Below are 7,623 nucleotides of genomic sequence, written 5' to 3'. Positions count from 1 at the left end.
TCAACATGAGGAAAAATCGAAACAAACAATAAGAAAAGCTAAAAAAAATGACCTCTAGCAATTTTGGAAAGCACTCGGGGTTTTAACTGTGATTCAGCATGTGTTCCCAGGAAATTCACCCCCCCTAAGACGACTAACACAAAGCGTTCTCCCAGTGGGAAACTGTTTAGATAAATGTTTTGGCACCAAGACATAAACATCTGTCAGAAATACCACAAACCAAACACGCAGCAAATAGCTGATAGTCATTAAGATGAGAAGAAAGTGTGAACGAGATTCATTAATACCTTCTCAGTGCACAGCGTATCATGCTCTTTCACCTGCTTTCTTTCTGTTTCTCTGGCAGTTTTATTCATATTTTCCTCCGTTTAGTGAATTGAATTGACATAAAATCTGCTACCTTGTCTGCTGTGGCAGGACCTTATGTCACTTGCCTCCCTTTGCACAATAAGTTGTCCAAATCTCCAATCTGCTACTAGTTAAGCCTGGTGGGATGAAGCTCATTAGCATGATTAAAATCTTTTACTGGAAAACCTGTATTCTTCTGGGAAATACAGTTTATTTGAGCTAATTCTTCTGAAAACAATAGACCTCCGACGGATCTCTTTTTTCACTCCAGCAAATTTAGAAACTAACTTTGGATGAGGTCCAGATGACATGTTCAAACTGTGCACAGACTGCACACCGATAAATCCCTGAGAGAGTGCAACACTTCTCTTCCTGCAGGATTGTGAAACCCGAGCTGCTCTTCCACAGCACACACTTTTATAAAACTCATAAAAGGCCAGGTTTAGTTTAAAGCATGAAATGACAATGCAAGTACGTTTCTGATCCAGATGATTCTCATTTCGACACACTCCAAAATAAACAAGAAAGCCGTTTGATTTAGTTCGAAACCTCTATAAACAGAAACAATCTTTCTGGGAACGATCCCGCATGTGTGTTCTGCTCTCTTTCTTTTGTCTGATAGGTTTCAGCATGTCAGAAAAAAGAGCAACAGCAAAGCAAAGAGTTTCTCAACACTCTTGTGAACAGAAAGAAGTATATAAAAAAGTCCCTCCTCAACATATGTTGCGGGTTGACTCTGGTCCAGCTCCCTGCAGCTAACTATGAGAGCCACCAGGTGGCGCATGTGTGCTTTCCAAAGCCTCTTCTATTACATGGCTGAGAAAATGAGGATTTCTGAAGAAGCTGAGAGAATTATAAGGCAGGAAGTAAGAAAGTGCAAGTTTACGGTACAGTAAATATTCTAGGTTTTTAAGCTCTGACCTCATCGCTGATTATCCAATATAAACGTCAGGGAACTTCTTAATAACTTAACTTAACTTAGTCACTAGTCATCATTAGCTGAACTGTAATCAATATCAATGTAATTTGAAATGTTATCTTTTGCAACACTTGCAGTATCTTTTCTTTCAGTGGAAACTATAGGCATCTAGTCATTTCAAAGATAATTCCATAAACCTAATTGAAATAAATCGATGCGAATGCACACTTTAACAGTGAGTTTGCTTAGAAAAAAAAATAAACCCTCCACTATCTTGAGTGTCTGTTTGGAAAACAAATACAAAATTATTTATCATAAAAGTCTATGAAAAACAAACAAACAAACAAACAAACAAACAAACAAACAAACAAACAAACAAACAAACAAACAAACAAACAAACAAACAAGCAAACAAACAAACAAACACAAAACAATCACTCACTGTTATGCTGAAAACTAAAACATCTCTTTGTCTTCAGCTTCCCAACAAACAACGTTTAAATCCAACTACTAATTTAATTTATTGTAATAGATGGCAGATGTGGAGTTAAGAAAACTGAAAGCTGGTGTTGAATCAAAAAATGCTTCATCAAACTTCCAGTTTAGAAATTAAAACAGGAGAGAAAAACATGCCAACAAACTCTGACAAGCATTAATCACATAATAATTATGATACAATACTTTACAGTAAGCCTTCAGAAATCTAAAATAATTCTGAGAAGAAATAAATATAAATATTTAATGTCAATAAGGTCAAATAAAAACAGAATAAAAAAAATGCTACTGACGTTTGAACTTAGGCTATACTTACTTAGAATTTCATAATAAAATGATAAAATAGAAATAAAACAACTTAATAGAAACAAAACAACTTAAGGGAAACAATTTAAGTGTTTCTCTTAATAAATGTGTTTGTTTTTTCTTCAATCAAAAAGTGCCATTCCCAAACTACAAACATGGCAGACTAAAATTCGTTCACAACTCCTCCTCATGTTTGATAATTAACCAGGATGAAATCAAGTTCAGTGTGAGAAATCCCAGATGGAGCACTGACGGGAGATGAGAATCAATCATAGGAATGCAATGGGACAGAAAATGACTTGGCTAAATGTGAAATGACAGATAAATTCAGGAAAATCTGAATATGTTATCTCTTATATCATTCACAGGTTTACATTCTCCAGCTCAAAATCGTCGTTTTATCACATTGGAAGAGTTTGAGCCCATACGTTTTGCCATCTCTTCCTTTTGGTTCAGACTAAGAGTGCCTCAGGAAAGACCATGGAAAAATGCTTGGAAAGGAAACAGTGGTGAAAACCAGACTGAACAAGCCACAGCTAGACCTGTTTGAACCTACCAGGAAGACAGCTTTCACTGTAATGTGACACTCAGAGGAGACTCCGGGGCAGACTGGCAACTCACTGGAGCAGCTACACATCCCTTCTGACCCGGGAACGCCTGGGAGTCTCAGATAATAAGCTGGAGAGAGCCGCAGGGGACGGAGATGTCTGGGTTTTCTTTCTGAGCCGCATATGGATCAATAGTTGGAAATAGGAGTGGATCACATAATATGTCACAATATATATTTTTATTAAACAAAATCCCTCACATAAAATTTGTTGAACATAAAATATATTTATTCAAGAACAAAAATGTTTTTCATGCCGTCCAGAAATAATACACAAAACAATTTTAGCTGTTTTGTTTTCAGTAATTTCGTCACACATTTGTCTGGGTTTAATCCCAAATGACATCTTTATAATTGCTAAACTTCTACAGTGACGATGAACGGATCAGGCTGTTCTCTGGTTCATTATCCACTGATCTGTCCGTGCAAGTCTAAGAGCATGTGTGTCGAGATGAAACGCAAAAAAATAAAAAATAAATTCAGACGATTAAAAATGTTTCTCACCTACATGGGAGCCAGAAGATTCTGTGCAAACCTGTGACCTGCTATTGGTTCTTGATCAGAACCGGGTCACAGACTAATGAGCTCCACTGCTGCTTTAAGAATCAGGTGCTTTAATCTCACCCACAAATTTTATCAAATGGTTAAATTAAAAAAATTCTTCACTTGATTCAACATTAGATTCACATACAAAGCCCTTCAGTATATTTGTGTGTTCTCTAAAACTTATTAATCGTGTCACTTGATGACATTTTGATTTCAACATTGATATAAAAGAAATAATTGGTAATTAATTTATCCCATGTAAGCAAGTGCTTGAAATTACAACAACCAATGTACTGACCGTCGAAATCAACCAAACAACTAAAGAACAAATAAAATATATATATTTCTTTTGTCTAGTAATCCCAATTGCATCTCGAAATAGGCATTTCAAAAGCTTTTTTCTTTTCCTGTTTGATAAACTTTAAGGCTGAAAATGTGTGATGTGCTGAAAACTGAGCAATTGTGTTTGTGAATTTTGTCATTCTTTTCCCCCAAGTTGCCACCGATCCTACGTGAGGATCTTGATGAAACTTGTCGTAATTTTAATAGCAGTCTCTAAAACTAATTGGTGAACAGAAACTGTCGCCCCAGATTCATTGATCTAATAAGTCACACAGGAATAACCGGCTAATTAATCGTGCTTTTATTTTGAAAGGTAATGCAGCGCTCTGCCCAACAGCTTGGTAGATTGTTGGTTGAACGACTTTGTAGCTGAAAGCACTTTGTTAAATCTTCTAAGACACAGTCTAAGAAAAAGGGAATATAAAATCTCACATGAACCAACAGTGGCTACTGAAATTGGAGGTGTTTTCCATCTAATTAAGTATTTTATTCTCAAAATTCTTGATCAATTTTCCTTAGAAAGTTCTCAAACAGTGATCATCATCATTTCTCTTTAATCCTCTGGTCGTGTAAACAAGACAGTGTTTATGTCTGACACGACGTACAGACATGATGAAGCGCTTTCAGTGTTGGCTACAAACCAGAACACGATCCTCCGTTATCCCACTTGGCTGTTTCCTTTCTCTGAACGGATGGAGATCACAGATGGATGCCTGGGGCTCTGCCCCTGCGAACATGAAACCCCCTCACCAGCGGAGTCGCTACGAGTCAGCAGGATGTTGACATTATTCAGCCCGTCGACAGGCCCGTGCAGGGAGGCCGCTCTCATCAACACCAGTATTAGATGCTGGCATGGAAAGCTGAGCCATCAGAATCCCTGCAAAGAGTCTTGGAAGAATGAGCGCTACGCACTTTCATGCTTTTTGGTGCTGTCTGCAGTCGGTGATTAATGCAAAAGGAGCAATGCTATCTTATGCACACAATGTGGGAAGAGGGTAAGAATATTGACTAGTGGAAATGTTACCTGACCAGGAAAGACTTGGTTCTTGGGAAAAGTCCTGTAGAGTCTCCAATGACCTTTAATACACTGCAAAACCACAAAATTCTTTCAGGTGTGATTTAACTTATAATATGAGAAGAATGTCTTACTCCATTGGAAGGTAATTTTCCTTAGAGCTGACGCTTTTCCATCAGTTGGCTTAAAACAAGCTCCTATGTCATCTAAGTTAGTTTTGCCTCGTTTCAAATTTACTAAGACCTTTGCCCAAGAAACCAGAACAAAAAACTTTGGTAGATTTTGTGGTTTTGCAGTGTAGGATTAGGAGAATAGTTCCCAAAATGCTTGAAACTATCAAACGTCAGAAAGCCATCGCAACTTATTTTTTCATTTCAAAAATAAGTCAATGTATTTATTACATTTTAACAGTTTTTCTTAACAATCTGAATGAATACAGTAATCATTGTTACTATTTCAATTAAATTTAAAAATTAATCACGTGTTTTCCGAACATCTGATTATGTCAAAACCTTAATGTTTATTGTGACAAACTTCTGCAGTGAAAGAAAGAACCAACAATTTGATGATGGAGTTGAACGCTTTTCACCCAACATGTGTTCACAGATTCACCTTTTGCTGCAGTTTCAGTTTCAAGACCTTTTAGGGCAGAAGTTTGCAAAATAGGGGTCAGGTCACAATTATGTCACTTCAAAAACAAGATAGTACCAAGTATTTCTGGTCTAGTTTCTAGTTCAAATGTCTTAGTAAGCTTGAAATAAGTTAAACTGTCTTTTTCATCAATATTAAGGAATTGTTTACTTAAAGCAAGGCCTTATAGCTTATTGAAAGTGTACTTTTCAGTTAGTTTATCTGAGTAAACAGGGCTGGTGAATCCAAATATGTGACATATTTTTCATATTTCAGTTTTTAATTCACTACTTTGTGTTGGTCTAAAGTCATATGAAGTGCTACGATGTTAAATGTAAATAACGATAACGTGTAAAAAAAAGTTCAGGGGTTCAAATCCTTTTACAATGAATTATGTTATTGTATGACATATTGCCCACAGCTGGCTGGAAGGAGACATTTTGTGTGCATACCAAACAAGAAAAGTGGTGGAAAAATCAATAGAGCCCATTAGTAAAGTACCTTGAGGCGACATTTGCTGTTGGCGCTTTATAAATGCACCGTATTTAACTCTCATATCTAATTTCATCAAAATTCAAAAGCCTTGTCTAGAAGAAATGACAGCGTCAGCAATGGTCAGTATGTAAATACAGTCTTTATAGTCAGCTTTATGGAGGGTTACGAAGCTGCTACGTAAGGTAATATGTTTATTTATGTTGTAAAAGTTGAAAATTAAAATAGATCATGGATTTTAGAGTTTCAATAGTAAAAAATCCAGTATTTGCTTCTGGGTTTAGGTTACATGTCAAAAACTGAATGTTAGGGTTAGCAAAACATCCCAGACTGATGTCGCCGTCACTTGCTCACATTTCCTGCTTGGAAAAAAAGAAAACTTGGGACTGAAACAGCTAATTCAATTTTATAGCTGTTTGTTTTCCAGTAGAAATCATTATTCATATCACTAAGCACAAAATAAATGGATTTTTGTTGAGTTTCAGTTTTAAACTTTGGGATGAGGCGAAACTTTATAGTGTTATACCTTAGAGGAATATTTTTATTATTCCAGACATGATGAAAAAAAAAAAGTCAATAAAAATGCTTATCTTATTGAAATCACTTTTTATTTTAAGCAGCTGCAGGCAAACACTATTTCCACCTTAGAAAGGAACAAGAAAAGCAAAAACCAAGACCGAGCAGATTCACAAATGATTATATCACAACACCAACGGTAATAAAAAGGTTACAAACCAAAGAAGTTGAGAGAAAGAATCAGCACACACAACCGAGGTGCTTGTTTTTGTGCCAGTGAGTCACAACAATAATAATAAAAAACCAAAACAAATTATGCATACGGGGACCGAGTCGTTCTTAAAAGTGCAAATGAGCAAACATTTCATTTCTACGATCAAAGGTAGCAATTTACTCCGTGTGTCCACAACATAAACAGACACACACTCTAATTACCTTCTCACAGAAACTTACGCAAGCACACAAATCTGCCGTCCTGTTCTCAGAAGACAAGGAAGCAGATTTTCACAAAAATAATAAGCAGGAAATAAAACAAACCCTACCACATTGTTTGTAGGCAGGACACGGAGCGGGTAGATGTGGGGCTGCATTCACAAGCTTCAATTTTTGTCTTTAATTTACCCCCAAAATGCTGAAATTTACTGAAAAACTAGTTTGCTTGAAGATATTCTCTCTACCCCAAGTCACAGCTATTTGCTTAAAAACAACACAAAAGATTAACATCAATACAAAAAAAAAAAAAACAACTAAAAAAAAAAAAAAAACTGCAGTCATAAAAAGAAAGATTGTTTTCATGCTACAACAAAGAGCTTCCTGTACAGCAACAGAAAAAGCAGAGCTGCTTGTTGTGGTCTGCATGGTGATTAAATCCTAAAAACGGGGATTGTTCCTCTTCCTCTCAGTCAAATTCAGAAATAGAGACGTTCAGAAATCATCACTGGCCAAAATTATCTGGGGCCAGTCCTATTTTCTAAGAAAAAAAAATAAAAAATCGGAGCTCTGCACACCATCTGTGACAGAAGGGGGATAACGAGGCCTGATAGAGGCAGTAATCAGTTCATCAGCAGCTCGCACCCAAACACTGTGTGTGAGGTCTGAGTGTGTGTGTCAGGACATGGCTTTTCTCTGCAAAGACACTTAGCAGCGGCTGCAGATGTATCATTCACAGAAGTATGACAAGTAAATCGTATTTTCGGGAAGAAATGGAAACAACTGTATCTTCCTCTTAATGAGACATGGTGAAAATGACATGAGCCAAAGCAGAAATGTATCATTACCTCACTAACAGGGGACAGCAAAATGGACGCTAAAGAATGCAAATGAAATGAAACTTATCGAAATGTTAAAACGTAAATACTTCTCGCTAATCTGAGCCCCGTTTTGTTCATTTACTGAAAATAAAGTTGA

The sequence above is a fragment of the Poecilia latipinna genome, unplaced genomic scaffold, assembly GCF_001443285.1.
Source record: "Poecilia latipinna isolate Pla-1442-1.1 unplaced genomic scaffold, P_latipinna-1.0 Scaffold1291, whole genome shotgun sequence".
NCBI classification, from domain to species: Eukaryota; Metazoa; Chordata; class Actinopteri; order Cyprinodontiformes; family Poeciliidae; genus Poecilia; species Poecilia latipinna.
This window is presented reverse-complemented; position numbering follows the sequence as displayed.